The 24,624-nt window shown below is 41.2% G+C and overlaps 1 non-coding gene across 1 annotated transcript; it reads right to left on the bottom strand.

Moving 5' to 3' along the window:
• Nucleotides 1–17,125: 17,125 nt before the first annotated feature.
• On the bottom strand, nt 17,126–17,231 carry LOC132620654 (small nucleolar RNA R71). The gene has a single exon (XR_009575091.1). It is a non-coding gene; the product is annotated as a small nucleolar RNA R71 (small nucleolar RNA).
• Nucleotides 17,232–24,624: the final 7,393 nt, after the last annotated feature.

Genomic DNA, 24,624 nt, shown 5'->3' with positions numbered 1-24,624 from the left:
GTTTTTATAAGGTTAATTTTTTTTATTTTTATATATATATATAGTAGATGTTGAAACCCCTTAGGCTTCTTCGTATGTTTACTTTTTTATATTTTGAACCCCTTCGACGAAAATTCTGGCTCCGCCACTGCTTGTTCTAGACGAGCTAGGTGGTGAAGCAATAAAACAAGAATAGAAAATTTTAAATTGGACGATAAGAAAGTCTTCATATAATAAAGATTTTGAGTATGATATTTAAATAAAAGAAAACATTATATAATTTGCAGGACAAAACTACCTAATAAAATTTGAATAAATGCTTAGTTGCCCCATATAATAATACAAGTACAATTAATAAGTTTAAAAAGAATTACAAAAGACACAAGATTAATGAATTATGGGGAGGCTATGTTTCCTAGGCCTAAAAGGATCACTGGCCACCGGGTGTGATATATAGGTTAATTTATGGTACTCGTGGGCCCATGGTCTCTTCGCCAAATTAGATATTTTGTTCGGATATACATTTTTAGAATTGATATGATATTAACTGATGACGCTCATTCTTCAAAAAGAATAAATGGTGCACTTAGTTGAAAGTTGAGTTATTTACCTAAAGGAACAAGAATTAATTCTCACTTAGTACTTTTCCCATCCATTTAGAGTGATGCATCTGTGTTATAAAATTCCTAGATCCGCCTCTGCTACCCACTGTGAATTGGATACACCTTTAGAACCCGTCTACGTATTCCGGGAAGATTGCTCAAGATATCCGATGAGCATGCTCTATCATTTCCAACAACTGAATATTGATTATGTTATTTACTTAAGGCGCTTCTCATGTAAAGCATAAAACATGTTTAATATTGCCTACGCATCCCATTCTTATGTTAGAAAATTATGGAGAACAAAAACGAGCTTAAGATGTATCAAAGACATTGTCCTTAAAAATATTCCATTCATACAATGAAGCATAAACTCTAAGATTCAACAGGCTCTTTTAATTAAAAATTAGGAGCAAAAACAACAAATTCTAGAAGAAAAATAACCAGTAGAAGAGATACAACTCTCCAAAGAATCATGTTTATATAGGTATTAGAGAAACAAAATGTTAACAGTTATTGTACTAGGAATTAATATCAAATGGCTAGTATATTAAAAAGTACTTCATAAGGTAGAGGTAAGATCTGCATACATTTTATCCTCACCGACTAGCTTACTAGCTAGTTAAAAGAATTAAATTGAAACCCATTAGTTTTTGACCATTTTATTATTCAACAGGTCATTCAATTAATAAGAAAAGTAATTGTTATAAAACCAAACAGAGACAGCCTCTTACATCTAAGGAAAAAATTACATCAGGAGCCTGGCTAATAACATAAAGAACAAAATCCTATCTATAACTCTTTACATTTAGAAGCATAGAAGTAGAAAACAAATGAGCTAACACTAAGAAAATAGTTGAGGGTGTGCAATATTGATTGCAGCTATCCACAGCTCATCCTCTGATATGTATATGTATTGTGGCGGAGCCACATGCAGGGTGTCAACCGACACCCCTTTGCCGTAAAATTACATTGTGTAAATATGTAAAAAGACATTTTTATGTATATAGACTATGTGTTGAACCCCCTTACTTTCTAGTATATTTACTTGTTTTTTGAAAAAAATAAATATTTGCAGCATCAAAATTGCTCCTCTTAAATTTTAGGGAGTTCTTTCGCATCAAATGCAGTAAATCACCATGGCAAAGACACAGCTTGTGATAGAGGCACTACTAATCTTTATCTTTGCCAGCTTACACATCCACTCTAATTCCTCTTCCCAAATACCAACAGTGGTGTAGCCTATCCATCGAAGTAGTTTGCATCAAATAGTATCAGTGAGTGGACAATCAAAGAACAAGTGAGTGAAAGTTTTCACACAGCTTCTACAAAAAGCACATAGGCACTTAAATACCAATCTTCTATAGTCTATTCACAGTTGAGAGTCTCTATTAGACAACCAGCTGCCATAGTTGTGACCATTTTAGAATAAGATAAGATAAAATAATAGATATTAAGTAGACATAAAAAAAAAGTGCGACTTGAATCACGCCTCATGTTTATCTAACGCACCGGGGTTGGGGAGAGGGGGGGAGGGGGGAGGAGAATTGACCCATTTGTACTTTTGGCCAACTCTTATGTGGGTATGAACCCTATTTCTTTCTTGCTCTTTACTAGCCCATTAGAAAAAGAAGCTCTTCAATGAGGGACGGTCTCCCTTTTGAGATACCTATACTTTCTTCCAATAACTCGTGGTCTAGGAGGCACTAAATGTTTTGCCTATTTAAGATGGGCTATTAAACAAAAAGAAAGGCATGAAGTCATGCTTAGTTGGTTATTCTACTTATTAATCACAACATACAAAAATAAAGTACTTGAACAAGTACCAACCAATAAAAGAAAGAGATTTTATAGCTGCCCACCAAATCGGTAAATGCCTCTTTTGTATATAGTATATAATGTACATATATTATACATATTAATATATATTTTTTATATATGTGGCTAGCGATTCAATTATATTAGTCGAGTAGTCAAATGGGTTTTAAAAGTCCTAATAAAAGCTTCAGACTGGTATCCCTCCATTAAGTTAATTAATTCATGAAAGTAATCTAAAATAGTAACATGAGCCTTTCAAACTCAATTTTTCTAAATTGAAATGAAATAGTTGAAATGAGCCAATATTTTTAAACAATTTATACAAAATACTTGTTGTTGGGTCAAAATCTATCCTGTCTTGTTAACGAAAAGAGAGGCCAAAGGCAAATTGGTGGACCAGACTCAAATCAATTTTTGTCCAAAAAATACACTTAGCTTTTCAAAAATAGGCCAGAGCCAAATCAGATTCAGGTTAAGAGAAGAAAATTATAGATTAAACTCTTTTAGAATTGGGCACCAAATCATCCAATTAAAAAAAGAGAAAATTAAAGGCCATGTCCATTCCGCCATCTAACTCACCAATTTTAACCTAACTATCACTTTGTTACGGGATAAGACCACTAGGCCATTTAGTTTACTAAAATTGGCCCAATTGTTGCAGATTCAGTCAACCTAACATTAGTCCCTTTTTTTCTTAAATTCTGTCCCCGCTCTCTTTTTCTCTCTCCCATGTGACTTTGTCTTCAGTTCTCAATTCACTTTTTTTGTCAACCCTCTCTCATTTCTTTATTCTCCTTTGCAAATGTCTCTATCTCCCTTCTCTCTACGTTTCTTTCTCTATCTTTCCATATTTCCCTCTTTCCTTTCTTTTTTTCATTTTTCTCCTCATTGTTTGGTTAAAACATCCAAATTCAAGGTCTTTTAATTCAAATAAAAAAGATTAGCTGGACAAATATTTTGTAAACTCCATCTCAAAGAGAAAGAGCTTTCAACTCTGAAATTGAAAAGGCCCAATAGCAAACTAATGGTCTTCTTGTATCTTATTCTTATTCTTTCTTTTGTGCATGTGGTGATTATGGTGTTAAAATCAACGTGTTGTCTTTTTGTAATATAAATGTGTATCATAGGTGTATCTACACTGCTATACATAATTATACAATATATATATGGTTATACACTATTTATACAATATAGATACATTAGCTATACATTGTATAACTCTGTGTGTGTGTGTGTGAATGTATATATACACAGTGTGTGAATATATATATGTACACACTCACACACACATACACACATTCCTTATACATTGTTGTATAATGTTTATACACTATATAATGATGCTGGTGGTTTACTGGAGAATTTTCATCCATCACTATTTCAGCACCCACATTGGAGAAAGAACCCAAGAAGCGCGTTGTTATAACTAGGATGTGTCTTGTTTATGTGTTTTAGGAATGATGTTGATGCCTGCTATGATAAGCTCTTGGCTGATGAAAGTGAGATTATTCTCAATCAATTTAATGCCTTTAAGTTCCTCATTAAATTTAGCAGGATTTAAAGCTGAAGGTTATATTGATGGTAAGAATGATAGAGGCTTGATAATGCTGGGAAAAAAGCTCTTGAAAATGCGGATCCTGACAGCGACAGAGATAGAATGTCACAACCCAAAGCCCCAAAGTGGCCGTGAAAGCACCTACCCTAACTCGTAGGCGAACTCAAGTAAAAGCCAAAGTCTTTCAACAATCATAAAATCAGAAATAAAATAAGAATAACTCATAAGTCAATAATAAGGTCTCATAACTCATAAAATGCGAAAATCTAAGTCATATACCTTCCAAAACCTGGAGTCATAAGTACAAGAGCTACTAGATACAGAGTACAAGTGTGAAAGTCTACAATAACTGTCCGAAAAGCAAGGAACAAAAATTAAGATAGATATGGAGTCTTGTGCCGCGGAATAGCTAACAGCACACCCTGATAACTACAAAAGGTATGCCCCAACGATCATCAATGACTCGTTCACTACTAGAACTCGGAATAGAACCTGCAGACAGAAAAAGTGCATCAAGTGTAGAGTGAGTATGGAAAAACATGTGTACTCAAGGACCACCCACGGATACCGGCATGGTTGCATAAATGGGTCTGCTGAACTGATGATGGTGACTCCTACCAGGATGACCTCTATGATAAGCTCAAATTACACCTTTTATTAGCGTGAAACAGACGATGTCAAATATAGTAACCTAACAAGTTTGGGGTCGAATCCTATAGAGAATATAGTGTGAAAAGTTTACTAAATGAGTATTATACTAATCTTGCGGTCCTGGTGTATTCCAGAAAAAAGGGTTTTATAAGATTTTTGGTTTGTGGACTAATTTAGAGTGACTAGTAATAGAGTTGTAAAAATATGGGTAAAAAGAATCAAGGTTGTGTTCCCGTCAGATAAAGAAAAGATTATTTTTTCTATGCTTTTCCCAAAGATAAGAAAGTATGCATGATGAACGATTAATTATGCCAAGTAAATTCCTCTTATTCCTAAGTGAATTTGTTAAACAAGGTTTAAAGTCTTGAGTTCTTGTTATTTGTTCGTACCCAACCCTAGTTATTTTCCCAAATAAACCAAAGTTTATGGCGTTAGCTAATGTTTGCAACCACTAACTATATGATTAAAATGAAGAACAAATAAACCCTAACAATCCATTATGCGTATATCAATCACAATCTCCAATCACAAAACACCCATCCTTGGGTTCACAATCTTAGTAAAGGCGTTTAGCTACTCATGGCAACAAAGAAACAATAAAAGATTAAAGATTGCATAAACTCCAGATATCTAAAAAATCAAACCTAATCAGGTATTTATACAAGTCAAATTCGGAATAATTAATCCCAATCTAGTTCCAGGTCGGCTTGCAAGTCAACGAGCTGTCTTTGCACTTTGACGGTCATCAACATGTTGACGGTGCATAATGACAATCTGATGACAAATTTCAACCTGTAGAACTTCAACCGTAAATGTACAACGATGACTGTTGATCATGTTGACGGTGTAAATCGACGGTCTGATACTTCTCTCTTATCTGCCGAATGTGTATCGACGGTGAGCATGGCAGACGATGCACTCCCAGTCGAGAACGTTTTTGGTGATGAGTCAGATATGGATGAAGACTTTGTATCTGCAATAGTTCATTCTAGGGTGACTGCTGCTACTATTAAGTTTGACCAGTCCCTCTATCATATGCTCAAACAAGAGGGATACTTTTGGAATGCAGTTGATGATGATCTTCACCAGCATATAACAAAATTTTTGGAGGTATGTTCTCATCATATCCAAAGGGGTGTGCCTCAAGAATCTGTTCGGCTCAAACTCTTAAAATATTCATTAGCCGGAGATGCGAGAAAATAGTTCACAAAGCTGCCCCAAAACTCTATTGCTGCATAGGAAGAGATGGTCAAAGTGTTTCTCAGAAAGTGGTATCCCTCGAGTAAAATAGCTGAGATTCGTGATCAGATTTACGAGTTCAAACAACGTCATGGGGAGCAACTTTGTGAAGCTTGGGAGAGGTACAAAGAATATTTGGATAGGAGTCCAAACCATGGTTTCCCAGATATTATTTTGAAAGAGAAGTTCTACAGAGGGTTGGACCCTATGACCCAAGCAATAGCCAATAATGTTGCTGGCGGGTGTTTCATGAATAAGTCTTATGCTAATATTACTGATATACTTAATCGATTGACTACACACAGTCAAACATAGCATTCAAGTAATTCTGATGGTTTGTCACTTGGGACACCATTGATCCAAAATATTGTGAAGGATAGCCAGGAGACACAGCAGACATTGGCACAACTAGCCACTAATATCTCTTTACTGACGAAGAGGTTTGATGAGAGGGAAGCGAAGAAGGTAAACATGTGTGAAGATATCTCAGGCATGCCACCTGGAATGTACCAAGTCCAAGAGGGTCCATATCAAGAGGGTACCCCTCCGCCAGTTGAGAACGTTCACTATGCAGACTATATAGCACAAGGGGATATTCTTGGACCAATTCAGAGATACTGGAGACCTCCACAGGGGTAAGGTGTATACAACAACCACCAAAGGAACTACAATAACAACTATGGTAGACCGAACCAAGGTAGATACAACAACAATAATGGTAACTTCGAAAACAGAAGTTCTAACCTTTACATTCCACCAAAAGGGCAGTCTAATGATCAAGGTAGTTCGAGATTGGAGTCAATACTTGAAAAAGTGTTGGCAAGTCAGACGAATACTGAAAAGACATTATCTGGGCTATCAGAGATAGTGGTTTCCCACTTAGCGGCTATTTAAAACCTTGAACAGCAGATGCGTGATCTTTCTGGAGAGCAGTATCCTGCAAGAAAAAGGAGGACTTCCTAGTGATACTATTCCAAACCCTAAGAATGGAGGTGGTGGTATGGAGCGTACTTTTTCTATTAGCACGAGAAGCGGTAAAATACTTCAAAGTGCTGACAAGAAGGTGGTTAATCTAGATTCGGTTAATGAAAAAAAGAGGTGCAGTCTAATGTGCCTATTATGGATGATGAGGTTCGTGACGAAAAAGTTGCTGATATTCCAGATGTTGCTGCTGATACTAGGAAACAGACGATAAAATGGGCTCTTCACTCTTTGACTCAGATGTACAAAGTAAAACCTCCATTTCCTTAGAGCTTGGAAAAGAAGAATGATGATGCTAAGTGTCAAAAGTTCTATGATCAGTTGAAGCAGTTAACGGTGAATTTTTTATTCTTAGATGCTGTGAAAGAGATGCCCGAATTTGCTAAGTTCGTGAAAGACCTTCTTACAAAGAAGAGGTGTGTTCAACATGAGACAGTGAATCTAACTCATCACGGGAGTTCGATTATTGCTTCCACCACAGTTCAAAAAAAGGGAGATCCAGGGGCATTTACTATTCCATGTAATATTGAGCATCATACTTTCGCTTGTGCTTTGTGTGATAATGGGGAGAGTATCAATCTAATGCCTCTTGTTATTTACAAGCAATCCGGATTGGGAATACCTATACCGACTTTTATGCAATTACAAAGGGCGGATATTTCCATCAAGAGGCTAGTTGGGGTTGTAGATGATGTGTTGGTACAAGTGGGTAAGTTCATGTTGCCTGCAGATTTTGTTATTCTGGATTGTGCGGTTGATAAAGATATTCCCATCATCTTGGGAAGACCCTTCCTTGCTACGGGCAGAACACCTATGGGCTCTGAAAAGAACGAAATCAAGTTCCGTGTGAATGATGAATAGGTGACTTTTCAAGCAAGTAAGGGGATGAAGTTGCCAAGTGCTTATAAGAATATCTCGGTTATTGATTCGTTTGATGGGATTGATGATGCCGTCGAACATAAAATGGAAAAAGAAAGTTTGGGAGAAGCGCTTGTTGCTATTTTGGTAAACTTTGATGTTGATAATATGGAGGGCTACGTGGAAACTGTAAATGCGCTTGAGGGTCTGGGTTCTTACACTTTGCAATAAAACTACTCCACCAGCTAAGCCTTCTATTGTTGAGCCACCAAAGCTTGAGCTTAAGAAGCTCCTATCACACTTGAGGTATGAGTTCCTTGGTCCGAATAAGACATTGCCAGTGATTGTTTTAGCATTGCTAACTGAGAAACAAATTGAGCAATTATTGGAGATTTTGAGTGAGTATAGGCGTGCTATTGGTTGGACTATAGATGATATTCAGGGTATTTCTTCTAGTATTTGTGAGTATAAAATTTAGCTAGAGGAGGACAACAAGCCAAGTGTTGAACATCAGCGGAGATTGAACCAAAACATGCAAGAGGTCGTGAAAAAGGAGATCATAAAGTGGTTAGATACTGGGGGTAGTGTATCCGATTACAGACAGTAGGTGGGTGAGTCCAGTTCAATGTGTTCCAAAGAAGGGAAGCATCATTGTGGTGCCTAATGCAAAGAATGAGTTGATTCCCACTCGTACAATTACTAGATGGCGTGTTTGCATGGACTATAGGAAGCTGAACTAAGCCACTTGTAAAGAACATTTTCCCATGCCTTTCATTGATTAGATGCTTGATAAGCTGGCTGGGAGGTCTCACTATTACTTCTTAGATGGGTACTCTGGCTATAATCAGATCAACATTTCCTTAGAATATCAAGAGAAGAAGACTTTCACTTGTGCTTATGGGACGTTTGCGTTTAGCCGAATGCCCTTTGTGTTGCGTTCAGCCGAATGCCCTTTGGGTTGTGTAATGCACCAACAACGTTTCAAAAGTGCATGATGTTGATCTTTTTCTGACGTGGTAGAAGACTTCTTAGAGGTGTTCATGGATAATTTTTCTGTTGTGGGCGATTCGTTTGATGATTGTCTTGACCATCTGGGTCAAGTGCTGAAAAGATGTGAAGAGACAAATCTTGTGCTAATTTGGGAGAGGTGCCATTTTATGGTGAAGGAAGGGATTGTCCTCGGTCACAAAATCTCTGCAAAGGGGATTGAGGTCGATCAAGCGAAGATAGATATGATTACAAAGATTCCTCCACCCATATCAGTCAAAGGAGTCCGGAGTTTCTTGGGAAATGCTGAGTTCTACAGGTACTTCATCAAAGATTTCTCCAAGATTACTAACCCGATGTGCAAGCTTCTTGAAAATGAGGCTAAGTTTGTGTTTGATGATAAGTTCCGAGAGGCGTTTAATGAATTGAAGGAGCGTCTCACTTCTGCTCCTGTTATTGTTACTCATAATTAGTCCCTACCTTTTGAGTTGATATGTGATGCAAGTTATTTTGCGATTGGTGCTGTGCTTGGCCAGAGGCACAATAAAATTATGAACCCGATCTACTATGCTAGTTGGACTCTTAATGCGGCGCAGATGAACTACACGGTAACTGAGCAAGAGTTGCTTGCTATAGTATATGCTTTTGAGAAGTCTAGGTCCTATTTGTTGGGGTCCAAGATTGTGATGTACACTGATCATGCTGCGTTGAAGTATCTTATGGCAAAGAAAGAAGCTAAGCCGCGACTGATTCGTTGGGTCATTTTGTCGCAAGAGTTCGGTTTTGAGGTGAAAGATCGAAAGGGTCCGAAAACCAGGTTGTTGACCATCTCTCTAGGCTTAAGGAAACTGGAGTGCCAACAGAGGAACTTGATATTGATGTTGATTTTCCGGATGAGCAAGTTTTGTCGATGTCTATACAAGTGGCATCTTGGTATGCAGACTTGGCTAATTACTTGGTGACTGGTATCATTCATGATGGGATCAAATCTTACCAGAAAAAGAAGTTTTTGCGCGATTCTCGTCAGTACTATTAGGATGAGTGATACATATTCAGAACATGCGCTAACAATATTATTCGCCATTGTGTTCCAGAGAGTGAGGTGTTGGAGATTCCGAAGGCTTGTCACGACTCTCCAGTTGGGGGACATCATAGTGGTACGAGGGCTGCTGCAAAGGTTCTCGAATGTGGTTACTATTGGCCTACTCTCTTTCATGATGCTAATTTGGTGGTACGGTCTTGTGATCAGTGCCAACGACAAGGGAGTATTGGTAGGAGGCAAGAGATGCCTATGAACTTTGTGATGGAAGTTGAGGTGTTCAATGTCTAGGGGATTGATTTTTTGGGGCCCTTTGTGAGCTCTTGTGGCATGAAATACATCTTGGTGGCTGTTGACTATGTTTCTAAATGGGTAGAAGCGGTGGATTTACCTAATAACGAATCTAAGAGTGCTATGGGATTCTTGAAAAAGAACATTTTTGCTCGTTTTGGTACCCCAAGGGCGATAATCAGTGTTGGTGGTTCTCACTTTTGCAATAGAGCCTTTGCGGGATTGATAGAGAAGTATGTAGTCAAGCATGGGGTGGAAACCCCGTATCATCCTTAGACAAGTGGGCAAGTTGAAGTCTCTAATCGGGAGATTAACAGTATTTTGGCTAAAACGGTGAATGCAAACAGAACTGATTAGGCCTACAAGCTCGATGATGCTTTATGGGCTTACCGGACTACGTTCAAGACTCCAATTGGGACTTTTCTTTTCAAGCTCATTTTTGGTAAGCATGTCACCAGCCAGTTGAACTTGAACATAAGGCCATGTGGGCCTTGAAGAAATTGAACATGAATTGGGAAGAAGGGACCAAACTCAGGTTGTTTCAACTCAACGAGTTGGATGAATTCCGATGCCAGGCCTACGAAAGTGTTGCACTGTATAAAGAGAGGACGAAACATTACCACGATAAAAAGATCCTCAAGAGGGATTTTTGAAAAGGGGATCCGGTGCTGCTGTATAATTTGAGACTGAAGCTGTTGCCTGGAAAGTTGAAATCAAAGTGGTCTGGCCCATTTGAAGTTGTGAGTGCTTCACCCCATGGTGTGATTGAGTTGAAGTCCGGAGATGGAACTTGAACATTTAAAGTGAACGGGTAGAGGGTGAAGCATTACCGTGGTTGCATTGATGGTGATAGAATTATGGACTGACACAGGCTGAAACATGGCTACACTCCTGACCCAGAGTAAAAATAGGCACTACTGTCGTGCAGCGACGTAAAATCAGGCGCTCCTTGGGAGGCAAACCAAGTTTAAGTTTATGTACTTTTGTTTTTTGTTGTTTTTAGTTTCTTTCGAACTGTTTAATGGGTGTTGAGTGTGCAGGAACTGAAACTCAGAAAACTGGCAAAGTGAAACACCAGAGCACAAAGACGGACCGTCGACATGTTGACGGACCATCAATGTGCAACGAAGGTGTGTAGAGTTGGTATTCTGAGTGTTTGCAACTATTACTCTACAGGTAAGTGAGTCAACGAGTAAGTCGACGGACCATCGACACGTCGACGACACCGTCAATGTGCAAACACGGTTCGTCTTTTTGCTCATCAACAGGTATGTTTTCTTTTAATATTTTTAGGTCGTTTTTACGCAAAGACGAGTCGTAGACATGTCGACGACTCATCCTTGTAAAAACATTGTATAATGCCCAGAGGGTTTTTAATTTTAAAACCCAACAGACGCGCCTTCTCCTCTTCACGTCTCCACTTCTCCACACATTCCTTCCATAATTTCCTCCATAACTCCCTATTAACTTCCCTATAATCTTTCACCCATTAAAACTTCCCAAGAACCGTCCATTCTCACCATCACAGAAAACCCCAAAACCCTCTGCCCTTACCCTCAGGAATTTCTCCTTTTTTTTTTTTTGGTATTTTCGCTCAAGTTTTTCTTCCAATTCCTCTAATAATTAGGTATGTTGAGTGCAATCCGACCCTCTCTTTGTTTTTGTCGAGGAAATCAGTTCGAAATTGCAATAATAAGCACACCTAGGGTTCTTAACTTGCTGTATTTATAGAATGGGTAGTAGGTGTGTGCATATACAATGATTAATTAAGTTGGGGGTGTATTAACTGGGTGAGGGTTGTCAAATATATGATGTTGAATGCAAAAGGTAGAATCATGACCTAGGGGTTGTACTTGTTTGATGAAATTCTTGCTTAAACTTGAAATATTATGAAATTGTTGGTTGGGGGAAGCGAGTTTGGTATGTTTTATGTTAGTAGGAATCGTGGGGATGAGATATCATACCTCCATTGAGTCGGCGAGCATTTTGATCCACAATTTGTGTTGATTTATTATGCCTGCCAATGGTTCGTAAAAATGAAATTCTAATAAAACATGAAATTTGAGGAGTGAAGTTTGAGTAACTCCAACGGGTTGGAGGGTATTTCAATTAAAAATTTTGGTTTGGTATCGTTATGCCCGCCAAACAAAACTCGAGAACGTACCAAAGGTCAAAAAGGTCAAAAATGAGGGTGAGGTCTGAGTAACCCGAAGCCCCAACCCCAAATGTGCAAAAATTGAACAAGTATTCTTTGTATGATTGGATTTTAAAATCGAACTTGCAAACTTACAGTTGCTACTGCTAGGGCCATCAACATACCGATGGTCCAGTCAACAGGTCAACGGATCGTCTCAGTACAAAGACGGTATCGTGGAGCTGCTCGACGGTCCGTCTTTGCGCAACGACGGTCTGCAGGTCCAAAAGTTCAGAGAATTGAAATAATATTTTTTTTCTTTTCTCTCACTTTGTTTTAATTTCACTTGTACAGGTTAACTAGATTTTGGTTTTGATGCTTACAGGTATGGCTCTACCCAAATTACCAACTACACGAGAGGGTGGTTCAAAGCAGCCACAGAGAGAAACGGGTAGAAGGTGGCCCAGTGACCAACCGACTCTGAGAGATGAACCTTCTGATGATGAGGTCGAGGTGATTCTTGCAAAGAAGAACGGGGCTGTCGTTCCCGTCTGAAACAGGTAGATCACTGTACCAGCTCCTACATCTCCCATTTCCTCTCAGTCTTAAGAGGAGGGATCATCTGCATCTGGGTCCGGTGAGGGAACCGGGGATGAGGATTCAGATGCTGCTTCTGGAGACGCCTCCCCCGTCTCGTGGCCACAGTCTACAAAGTATGTTACTCAGTCATCCCAGGCACCTTCTAGATCTTCGACTCGTCAGAGGTCACAGCCCGATGATGATAATGATGAAGAGGCTCAGGCATAGGAGATTAGAAGCAAGAGCATTGAGGATCGATTTACAGTTGAGGGTGCCAAAGAGTTGTTCGAGTATGGCATTTCTCGAAAGATGAAGTCGGCTCACATGAAAACCGAACTATAAATGAGGAGCGACGAATCAGTTTTGAGGGGCTTGAGATAATACCCAGGGCCAGGGAGATCATTAACCACTATTAGCTGGGGTTCATGTAAGAGGATCCTGGGGATTATTGTCCAGTATTGGTGCACGAGTTATATGCCGCATATGGGGCTTTGATAAAGAAAGTAAGAAAAAGGCGCCAGAAACTGTACGAGTTAGAACCACTAAAAGAGGTCGAGATCCGAGGGGTGAGTGTTGATATATCTGCCAAGGACATCAACAGAGTATATTTTGGCGATAATTATACCGCTCCGAGGCAGAAGATTGAGTTGGCAGACAAGTGGAGAGAATCAAGGAACAATCAATCAGAGATTGGGTGGTTATAATTATTGGTCGTCTGAGAAAGAGGGCTGAATGTACTAACTTGGCAAAGAGGATAGTAAAGAGGTAGTTGACCTCAGAGGGAAAATTTTGCTGGAGTGTGGTGCATTTGCGTCTTCTCCCCACTCAGGCCGATAATGCACTCACGGCTGACAGACAGGTCATTGTGGCTGCATTGATGTCGAGTTACCCAATTGATTTCAGAGTTTTGGCGAGTTATGAGATCCATTTGAGGGCTTCCCAGCCCAACACTTCACTGGTCTATCCATACCTGATTACAGAGTTGATTGAGAGGGCACGTGCGCGTATTCTGCCTGACATCGACCACCGAATTATAACCTCGTATACCTATTCTGTGGAGAAGAGCGAGAATAAGGCCCTCAGAGATACCCAGGGAGAAGAAGATGGGTTCCTAGTTGCTCCTGGAGGGTTGCCTATGCCTCAAGACGTTGTTCATTCAGGGGCCGCGGGTGACTCTACGGAGGAGTTACCTGCCACTGCTGCCCCTGTTGCTGCGACTATCCGGACTTCAGATCCTAAGGCTCTAGCTACTGATACCGTTGATATTATCGTCAAGACACAGACTGCTGTTACTGAGCCATAGACTTTGGCTCTATAGCCACATAGGGTAGCCCTACAGCCAGAGGGACCCGCAGCACAACCCCAGGGTGCAGCCAGAGTTGTTCATCCTTAGGCTTTCTCGCTTGAGAACTTCAGAAAATTTACTTAGCAGGTGGCTACAGCGGATCAACAACCGAAGGTTATAGTGGCCCAGCTAGTTGAATTTGTGTGAGAGAGAGTGGTTGATGTTGTAGAGCCCATGAGGTTGACATTGTCAGCATGGCTCGATAGCTTTGAGATGATATTGACAACTTTGGAGATGGCACGCCCGACCACTTCCACTGATGCTTTGAGGGCAGAGTTAGAGCAGCTTAAGGCTGATGTACTGGTGTTGAAGGCTCGTGACCAGAGCCTAGTAACGGTCTCGATGGAGGTAGATGAGGAGCTTTCAGTGGTGTAGTTAGTTGCACCCACCGCTGCGGATGGTCGTGGGGGTAGAGGAATAGAGTAGCCAGTGATGATAAGGAGGAAATCGAGGAGGTGAGAGAGAGGACTCGCCCGAGGGGTCTGAGTATAGAGGGGCAGCAGGTGGAGGAGGCCATTAGGAACTCTCCTGTGCTGAACTTTCATTTTGGGACTGTCGGAGCCATCTTGAGCAGTGCTCCAGCTGGAGAGACATTGCCACCGACCCTACCTACTCTAGAGCCAGTGCCTACTGGCACTACTGTTGCTGCTGTTGCTGATGCTACTACTGAATTGTTGATGCTGCTACTAATACTACTGCTGGTGCGGGTGCGCCACCTGATGCTTCGCTGACTGATGCGTAGCGAGATAAGCAGCACGCCTAGAGCGCCACATGTATTCCTATTCCCTTGTTTTACTTTTACTACATTGGGGACATTGCATATTTCTTCAGTTGGGGGTAGGAGTATTTGAGTTTCGTACAATGTATATATGTGTTTAGGACCCCCTCGGCTTTTCTTTGCCATGGTTCCTTTCTCGAGGGGTTTATTTTCTGTTGAACCTGGAATGTTTAGGTCATGTTTAGATAAAATATAGTAATTTGGGCTTATATACTGGTGGTTTGATTAACCTAAGGCAATCCTGTTGTGATTTGATTAAAAACACTCCCTCCGAACTTTTTTTGAAAACTTGAACTTGGTTGTTTAATTGACATGCATGTCTTTGTGTGACTGATGTGCCGCGGATTTGTGACACATTCGACGCCTTTTTACTATGAATTTTGGTTGTTTTCAAGTAAGTCTGGTTCTTGTTAATATGTTTTTGTTGTGTTTTAGGAAAACAATGGCCCAAAAGCAAAAACAAAGAACAAAGGAAAAATTGGCCAGAAATGAAGAATCGACGTCCGTCTATCAACCGACGGACCGTCCTTAGAAGCGTCGATAAGCTCGATTTTCTAGTGATGAACTTAGTTGAAGACGACAAAGGATGGAGCCATCGACGAAGCGTCGAACTGATCGACGCTTCGTCGTTTGTGTCGTCAATCAAGATCTGTCAACAAGAAGAGAGAAAGACGGAATACTGACGGAGCGTCGAACTGGTCGACGACACCGTCGAATGGATCATATCGCTGAAGATATAAAGGACGGAGGAATCGACGGATCGTCGAACGATCGACGGTCCATCGATCTTGCTATCAGGGGCAATTTTGTCAGTCACTGCTGTGCGTTTTTGGATCCTATTTAAAGAATATTTTAGGTTATTTTTGGAAGCCAGTTTTCTATTGTGCACGTGAACAAAGTTCCATTGGTGGGTGAGCATTGATTACTCCACTTTTGGAGTTTAGTGAAGACAATAAGATTCCATTTTCCATCATCTTTATCACACTTTGTAAGCTTTATGTCTCATTTATTGCTTATTACTTTTGAGACCATTATGTGTGAGTAGTTTCTTTAATCAATGTTGTGGACCCAAATGATGGGTGTTATGTAATGGGTGTCTACCATTGTATATATATATAATGGGTTGTGATGTGTTTTATTATTTCTCACATTCATTATTAGTTAGTGGTTGCAAACACTTGTTTATGCACAAACCCTAGTTTATTTGGAAAGATGAACTAGGGTGTGATTTGAAATAATATAACAAGGACTCGGGGCGCTAACCCTCGTTTAATGAACTCACTTAGGGATAAGATGAGTTCTACTTTGCATATTTAATCGATCTTACTTACAAATTTTCTACATTTGGGAAAATCATGAAAAGGAATACTTTCTAACTATTGGAAAATATTAGGAAGTGCATTAGAGATTAAGTGCATACAAAACCCCGACCCATTAGAAATATATCACATTGATACCCATAGCATAACATCTAATCACCGCGGGGACACAACTTTGGTTCTCCCAATCCAAACAAATTCCAAATACTTCAAAATAACGAATACAAACCAAATCTCTCCTCTATACTATTCGGAATAAAATTAAAGTTTCTAGAGATTAGTTACATAAATAATTAGTACCTTTTTCTCTCCATATTCCCTATGGGATTTGACCCCAACCTTATTTGGGTTACTATATTTGACAACGTCCGCTTTACGCCATTAATAGGTGTAATTTGAGCGTATCAAATTTTGGCACCGCTGCCGGGAGATACGGTTTTGAAATTACTGATTGTTGTGTACTCTTCTTTAATACTTTTTCTATTTCATCACACCTTGTTTGCTGTTGTGGTGAACCAGGTGAATATGGCAGGAAGACAGAATCGAAATCAAGGAAACCAAGGTGGACTCCAAGTGAACCCAACTGCACCAGAAGAGGATGAAGATGAGAATATATTTGCGGAATTCATCAATGAAGCTGATTATGCTTCTGCTGTGGTCCCTCCTAGGACTGGAAATGCTACTTTCAAAATTGATAGTTCTATCTATCAGCTGCTGAAATTTGAAGGTTATTTCCGAAATTCTTCGGAGGATTGTCCACTCCGACATTTGAAGAACTTCCTACACGTGTGTGCTCAACAATCCCAAGGTGCTGTTTCTGCTGATGCACTTCGGTTACGAGTCTTTAAATATTCCTTGGCTGACCAACCAAGGGAATGGTATGAAAATATTCCCAGCAATTCTATTCACACCTGGAGCGAGTTAGCCAATACATTTTTGAAGAAGTGGTTTTCACCAAGCAAAAAGGCTGAACTTCGAGATAAGATCTTTGAGTTCAAACAACTTCTGGGGGAACAATTATATTCGGCATGGGAGCATTTCAAGTACTATCTAGCTCAATCTCCAACTCACGGGTTTCTGGACGCTATTCTCACCGAGAAGTTCTACAAGGGGTTAGATACAATGAATCAAATTGCATTCAATACTGCAGCTGGGGGATGCTTCATGGACAAATCATTTGTTAACATCACCAGGTTGCTCGATAAGCTCACCACCCACAATCAAGCTTGGCACTCAAATGATAGTGAAATCTAGTCATATGGTAGTCTCTCTGTTGCCGCGGTGGCCAAAGAAAATCATGAGCGAGATCATGCTTTTGCTCAATTGCAAACCGCTGTGGATTTGCTGTCAAAGAGGCTTGCGGAGAAAGAAGCTAAAAGTGTGAATGTTGTAGAAGAGTTGCCATCTCATGCTCCCGGAATGTACCAAGTCTCGGAGGAAACTTATCTAGAAGGGCAGCCACAATGTGAGGATGCTAATTATATCGATAACTCTCAAGGGGGTTATCAAAAGCAATGGAGACCCCAACAACAAAGTAATCAATATGGCCGAAATAAATATGGTGGTTCGGACAGAAGGGATTACAACAACAACAATTATGGTAATCGGAATTCCAATGCCTATGTTCCACCAAAGGGCCGTTCTTCTAAATCTCAAAATTGGCGAGAGGGTCCTTCCAATTATCAAGTGACTTCTCAAATGGAATCTATGCTTGAAAAGATATTGGACAACCAAAATAAGAGTGACAAGAAGATGGAAAATTTGACCGAAGTGGTAGGCTCGTACACCGCTTTGATTCAAAAATTTGAGTCACAAATGCAAGATCTTTCTCGTGAGCAACATCCACCACAAAGAGGGGGCCTTCCTAGTGACACAATTCCGAACCCAAGGGGTAGTGGAGGTGATCACATTGCCTCATGCAAAGCTATTTCTACTAGAAGTGGAAAGATCCTTAATGCGGTAAATCAGAGAGTGGTTGAACCTATCATTGTCGAGCCGATTGTTGATGAGGTTATTGAGGAAGAAATTGAAGAAGAACTGGAGGCACCAATTGAAGTGCCTATTATTTTCGAGAAAGAGAAGGAGGCACACCCTATTGTTCTCGAGGGTGATGAGGTGCCAAGTGTTGAAAAAGCTACCGGGGGTAGCACCCAAAAGAGCAAGGTCGCGGGGGAAATTAAACCCTTGACTCAAACATATAAATCTCCTCCCCCGTTCCCACAAATATTGATTAAAAGAACGGAGGATGCCAAGTGCCAACGCTTCTACGACCAATTGAAAGGGTTGTCAATGAATATCCCATTTCTTGATGCATTCCAAGAAATGTCGGGATTTGCTAAATACTTGAAAGACTTGTTGACGAAGAAAAGACCAATCAAGCATGATACGATGGGAGTCACCCACCGTGTGAGCGCTATTATTTCGTCATCAAAGGTTGAGAAGAAGGGAGATCCCGGGGCTTTCACTATCCCTTGCACCATCGGTCATCATGATTTTGCTCGTGCCTTATGTGATAATGGGGCTAGTATTAATTTGATGCCACTAACCATCTATAAACAATCCGGGTTGGGAACACCTAGACCAATGAGCATGCGTCTCTAAATGGCCGATAGAACCATCAAAAGACCGGTAGGGGTTGTTGATGACGTCCTTGTTAGAGTGGAGGAATTCTTATTGCCGACAAATTTTATCATCCTTGATTGTGCGGTTGACAAAGAAGTCCCAATTATCTTGGGAAGGCCATTTCTGGCCACCGGGAGAGCTCTAAGGGACTCGGAAAAGAATGAAATAAAATTTCGGGTCAATGATGAAGAGGTAACTTTCCAAGCTAGCTAGGGGTTAAAATTGCCTAGTGCTTATGAGAGCATTTAGGTCATTGATTCTTTCGATGTGGTAGACAAAGCGGTGGATCATAAGTTAGAGGAGGAGCACTTTGACGAAACACTTTAGGCTATTTTGGTAAACTTCAAGGCGGATGACATGAAGGAGTATATTGAAACGGTTAATTCTCTTATTGGCCGGGGTTCGTACTCTTATGAGCCAAAGAAATTATCTCTTGATCTTGATAAAAGAACCACTCCTCCGGCTAAGCCTTCGATTATTGGGCCTTCAAAACTTGAGCTCAAGCTACTTCCCTCTCATTTGAAGTATGCTTTTCTTGGCCCAGAAAATACTTTACCGGTTATTCTCTCATCTTTGTTAAATGAGGAACAAACTCAAAAGGTGCTTGAAGTGTTGCGGGCTTATCGAAGATCTATTGGGTGGACTATTACGGATATTAGGGGGATTCTCTCCGGTATTTGTGAACATAGAATCGAACTTGAGGAGGATAGTTCACCAAGTGTAGAGCATCAAAGAAGGATAAACCCTCCTATGCAAGAAGAGGTCAAGAAAGAGATAATAAAATGGTTGGATGCGGGTGTTGTATACCCAATTGCAAATAGTCCATGGGTTAGTCCGGTGCAATGTGTGCCAAAGAAGGAGGGCATCACTGTTGTCCCTAATTCCAAGAATGAGTTGATTCCTACAAGGACATTTACCAGATGGCGAGTGTGTATGGACTATCAAAAGCTCAACACCGCGACTTGTAAAGACCACTTCCCTATGCCTTTTATTGATCAAATGCTTGCTCGGCTAGCCAGAAGATCTTATTATTGCTTTTTGGATGGCTATTCGGGGTACAACTAAATTAACATTGCATTAGAGGACCAGGAGAAAAACACTTTCACTTGTCCTTATGGCACTTTTGATTTTAGCCGCATGCCTTTTGGCTTATGCAATGCCCCGACTACTTTCCAACGGTGTATGATATCTATTTTGTTGGATATGGTGGAAGATTTCTTGGAAGTCTTCATGGATGACTTTTTGATTGTTGGTGACTCTTTTGACGAATGTCTTGCCAATCTCGGTAAGGTATTGAAGCGGTGTGAAGAAACTAACCTTGTACTTAATTGGGAGAAATGTCATTTCATAGTGAAGGAAGGGATTGTCCTTGGCCATAGGATTTTCGAGAAGGGTATTGAGGTAGACCAAGTAATATTTGATGTTATAGCCAAGCTCCCTCCCCCTATCTCTGTCAAAGGAGTTCGTAGCTTCTTGGGACATGCCGGCTTCTATAGGCGGTTCATCACAGATTTCTCTAAGATCGCCAACCCTATGTGTAAGCTTCTTGAAAAAGAAGCTAAGTTTGCGTTTGATGAGAAGTGCCTTAAGGCATTTAATGAGTTGAAGGAAATGCTTACCTCTACTCCAATTATTGTATCTCGTCATTGCCGTTTGAGCTCATGTGTGACGCGAGCGGATTTGCTATTGGTGCGGTGCTTGGGCAAAGGCACAACAAAATCAAGCACCCAATTTATTATGCTAGCAAGACCCTAAATGGACCTCAAATGAATTATACCATCACCGAGCAAGAACCTCTAGCCATTGCCTATGCGTTTGAGAAGTTCCGGGCCTATCTACTCGGATCCAAAGTGGTTGTTCATACGGATCATGCGGCCTTGAGATATTTGATGACAAATAAAGATGCAAAGCCGCGGTTGATTCGTTGGGTATTGTTGTTGCAAGAGTTTGACTTTGAGGTCAAAGATCGAAAAGGTTGTGAAAACCAAGTTGCGGATCATCTATCTAGACTTGAGGAAGCTGGGAGACCGAGTGGAGATCTTGAATTAAATGATGTTTTCCCCGATGAGAGACTCTTGGCTGTATCTTGTGAGGTTTCTCCTTGGTATGCAGATATCGCCAACTTCTTAGTGGCGGGTCTTATCCCCGACGACATCAAGGCTTATCAAAAGAAGAATTTTTTGAGAGATAGTCGTCAATACTATTGGGATGAGCCCTATTTATTCCGCACTTGTGCCAACAACATCATTCAGCGATGTGTGGCCGAATCTGAGGCCATGGAAATCTTGAAAGCTTGCCATGACTCTCCCGTGGGGGGTCATCACAGTAAGAACCGCACAGTGGCTAAAGTGCTTGAAAGTGGATATTATTGGCTCACCCTTTATCATGATGCAAATTTGATGGTGAAATATTGTGACCAATGTCAACGGCAAGGGTCAATTGGGAGGAAGCATGAAATGCCATTGAATTTTGTCATGAAGGTTGAGCTATTTGATGTGTGGGGCATCGACTTTATGGGCCCATTTGTGAGTTCTCGTAATATGCGATACATCCTTGTTGCGGTTGACTATGTGTCCAAGTGGGTTGAAGCTGTAGGATTGCCCAACAATGACGGCAAGAGTGTTACTAATTTTCTCAAAAGAAACATATTCACAAGGTTTGACACTCCAAGGGAAATCATTAGTGATGGTGGTACTCACTTTTGTAACAATCAATTCGCTGATCTCATGGAGAAATATGGAGTGAAGCACAGGGTGGAAACTCCTTACCATCCCCAAACTAGTGGGCAAGTCGAAGTCTCCAATCGGGAGATAAAAAGCATCTTAGCCAAGACGGTTAATGAAAATAGAACTGATTGGTCATCTAAGCTTGATGATGCTGTTTGGGCTCATAGAACGACATTCAAGACACCCATTGGTACTTCTCCTTATCGGTTGATGTTCGGTAAAGCTTGCCATCTACCTGTTGAACTTGAACACAAATCTTTGTAGGCATTAAAAAAATTGAACATGAATTGGGACGAAGAAGCCAAGTTGCGGTTGTTTCAAATGAATGAAATGGATGAGTTTTGGTATCATGCCTATGAGTGTGCGAGTTTGTATAAAGAAAAGATGAAGCACTATCATGATGTCAAACTTCTGAAGAGAGATTTTCAACCGGGTGATTCGGTGTTGCTATTCAATTCAAGGTTGAAGCTCTTTCCGGGCAAGTTGAAATCCAAGTCGTCTGGCCTTTTTACTTTGGTGAGTGTGTCACCCAATGGGTCGATAGAGTTAAAGTCCGACGATAGGATTCGTACTTTCAGGGTGAATGGCCATCGGGTAAAGCACTACCATTGGATGGTTGATGGGGAAAAGATTGTTGATGCTCACCGATTGAAACATGGCACCGGACCTTAACACCAAAAGTGGTATTACGTCGTGCCGCGACGTTAAATTGTGCGCTTCTTGGGAGGCGACCCATGTTCATTTTCGCAATATGTTTTTCCATTTCGTTGATTTTTGTTGTTGTGTTGTTTTGATGTTTGTTGATGTGTCGAGGAACTTAAGTGTTGAACCCAGAAATTGCCAGGAAAGCAGATACACGGTGCATTCGACGGAACGTCGATCTGTTCGACGAGCCGTTGAATGCACCGTCGGAGTGGACCACCTGAAATATTCGTCACTGGAAATAATGGCAGTTCGACGACAGGTTTGTTGCTCCGTCGAACTGATCGACGGTCAGTTGGACAGGGCGTCGAACCAATCAATGCTCCGTCCTTTTGACGCGTCGGTTCGGGTGAGTATTGTTATAACCTCGCGTCGTCTCTCTCTCTCTCCCCATTCACTTCTTTTAAAATTCTCTCTCTCTCTCTCTCTCTCTCTCTCTCTCCACCTCTCCCTCTCCCATAACCGTTACCCACGTCCCCCTCTCTTCACCACCCCACAACCACTGTTCCCCTCCTGCCCCATTACTCTGTCCCTCTGTGTGTGTGTCACCCTAGTAGTGATTATTCGTTTGTTTTTCCTTCCTTAAGGGCTGAAATCAAATCTTCTTTCCATTTTAAGGTATGTGAGTTCGTGGATTGTTTGCTCCCTTGTTCTTGCTAGTTGTTTGCTCGCATTCCATGGCATGTTTTGATTATTTTGCTTGCCTTCCAATTGCTCCATGTTTTTCTATTATTTCGCCTCGGATGCTCAATTTTTATTTTGCTGGGGGTGGTTTGTTTTTGGATGTTGATTCATTGGTCTTTAGCCGAGTCGGAGGGCATTACGACAAACACACCTCATTCATGAGATTGTTGTTGTTTGCCCGCCACCTGTTTGATGAAATGCCAAAGTGTGGTGTTGTGTGTAACGATGGCTTGGAGGGCATTACGACTACAGAGTTGTTTTGCCCGCCAATTGTTTCCCCTATTCTAACCCAAGCCAACGTGGGGTTAAGTCTGAGTAACTCCAAACTACGTGAAGATTTGTACCACGACCAAAGGATTGTATTGAATTTGTTAGTAGCAGCCTGCGAAATCATTCGACGCTCAGTTCGACGGTCCGTCAATTCATTCGAAGGACCGTCCTTCTCAACGTCGAATGAGCCCTCTCAGAAGTCGTAACCAAAACAAACTTGACGGTGGACTTGATGTCCCGTCGAGTCAATCGACGGGGCATCTTTCCCACCGTCTTTAAGTTACAAATTTCAACGGCTAACAAGAGATCGACGATGAGATCGATGAACACTTCGACGACTCTTGTAGCAAATCGACGGACCGCTGGCAGCTTAAACATTATCACATGTTTTGCACTTTTGTCTGGTTTTGTTATATTTCTATGGTTGTCTCAACAACGAAGGGTGTTCTTTTTGCAGATATGCCTCCAAAGAATCCAGTCAAGCGGGGTGGTGGTCCCAGAAAAGACCGAGGTCGGGGACAAACAACGCTTACTCTTAGGGATGAACCCTCCGTCTCTGAAAGTCAAGCGGTGGTCCAAACGGCTTGATTGAGGGCACAGGCCACCACTCCCCAAGTAGCATCACCCATCCCACTCTCCTCCCAGTCTGCAGAGGGGGCTTCATCCTCCACATCCGTTGGTGCTAGCGAGGCAGCAACAGAGCAACCAGCCGCTCCTGAGCGAAATTCAGATGAGCAACAAGAGCGGCTGCGACTGCAAAAGATGGAGGTAGCTGCAATCTGATTCCCCTATGAGGGGTGCTGAAAGTACTATATAAAAGGGGCGACTACAGTCAGCGAGGGTAATCCGAGGAGGAATATTCAACAAGTAGAACAAATCAGTATGAGCGGCTTAGAGAGCTACCCTCGGATTACTGATCTCATCCAGCACTGTCATCTTGAGGCATTCACACAGCCTCCAGGGGATTATTGCCCGACCATGGTTCGGGAATTCTATGCTACCTACAGAGTGATGCTAGAGCAGCGGCACAAGAACAAGAGAGCTTTGAAAGCCGCCCCTCCATTAGACACAATGTATGTTCGGGGTGTCCATGTTGATATCTCAGCCCGCACAATCAACAGGTTTTATTTTGGTGATGACTTCGTGGCACCGACCACAGTGGAATATGATGATAAGTTTGAAAGAAGGGCTGAGCAATCTGTAAGGGAATGGTTTGCGACAGTGATGGCTAGAGGGCCGGCGGACCAGGCCCCATGGGTGAGTAAATTGGCTGCCAAAATACATAAGGAGGATATTAGCTTGGAAGCTAAATTTTGGTGGAATTTCGTCATATATCGGGTTCTGCCCACGGGAGCAGATAACATAGTCACGTCGGACAGAGCAGTGGTTATGGCTACCATACTATCCAGGTACCCAATCAACTTGGGTGAATTGATCAGTAGAGCCATTCGGGCATGCGTACCAC

This window comes from Lycium barbarum, chromosome 11 (genome assembly GCF_019175385.1).
Source record: "Lycium barbarum isolate Lr01 chromosome 11, ASM1917538v2, whole genome shotgun sequence".
Lineage (NCBI taxonomy): Eukaryota > Viridiplantae > Streptophyta > Magnoliopsida > Solanales > Solanaceae > Lycium > Lycium barbarum.
This window is presented reverse-complemented; position numbering and strand designations above follow the sequence as displayed.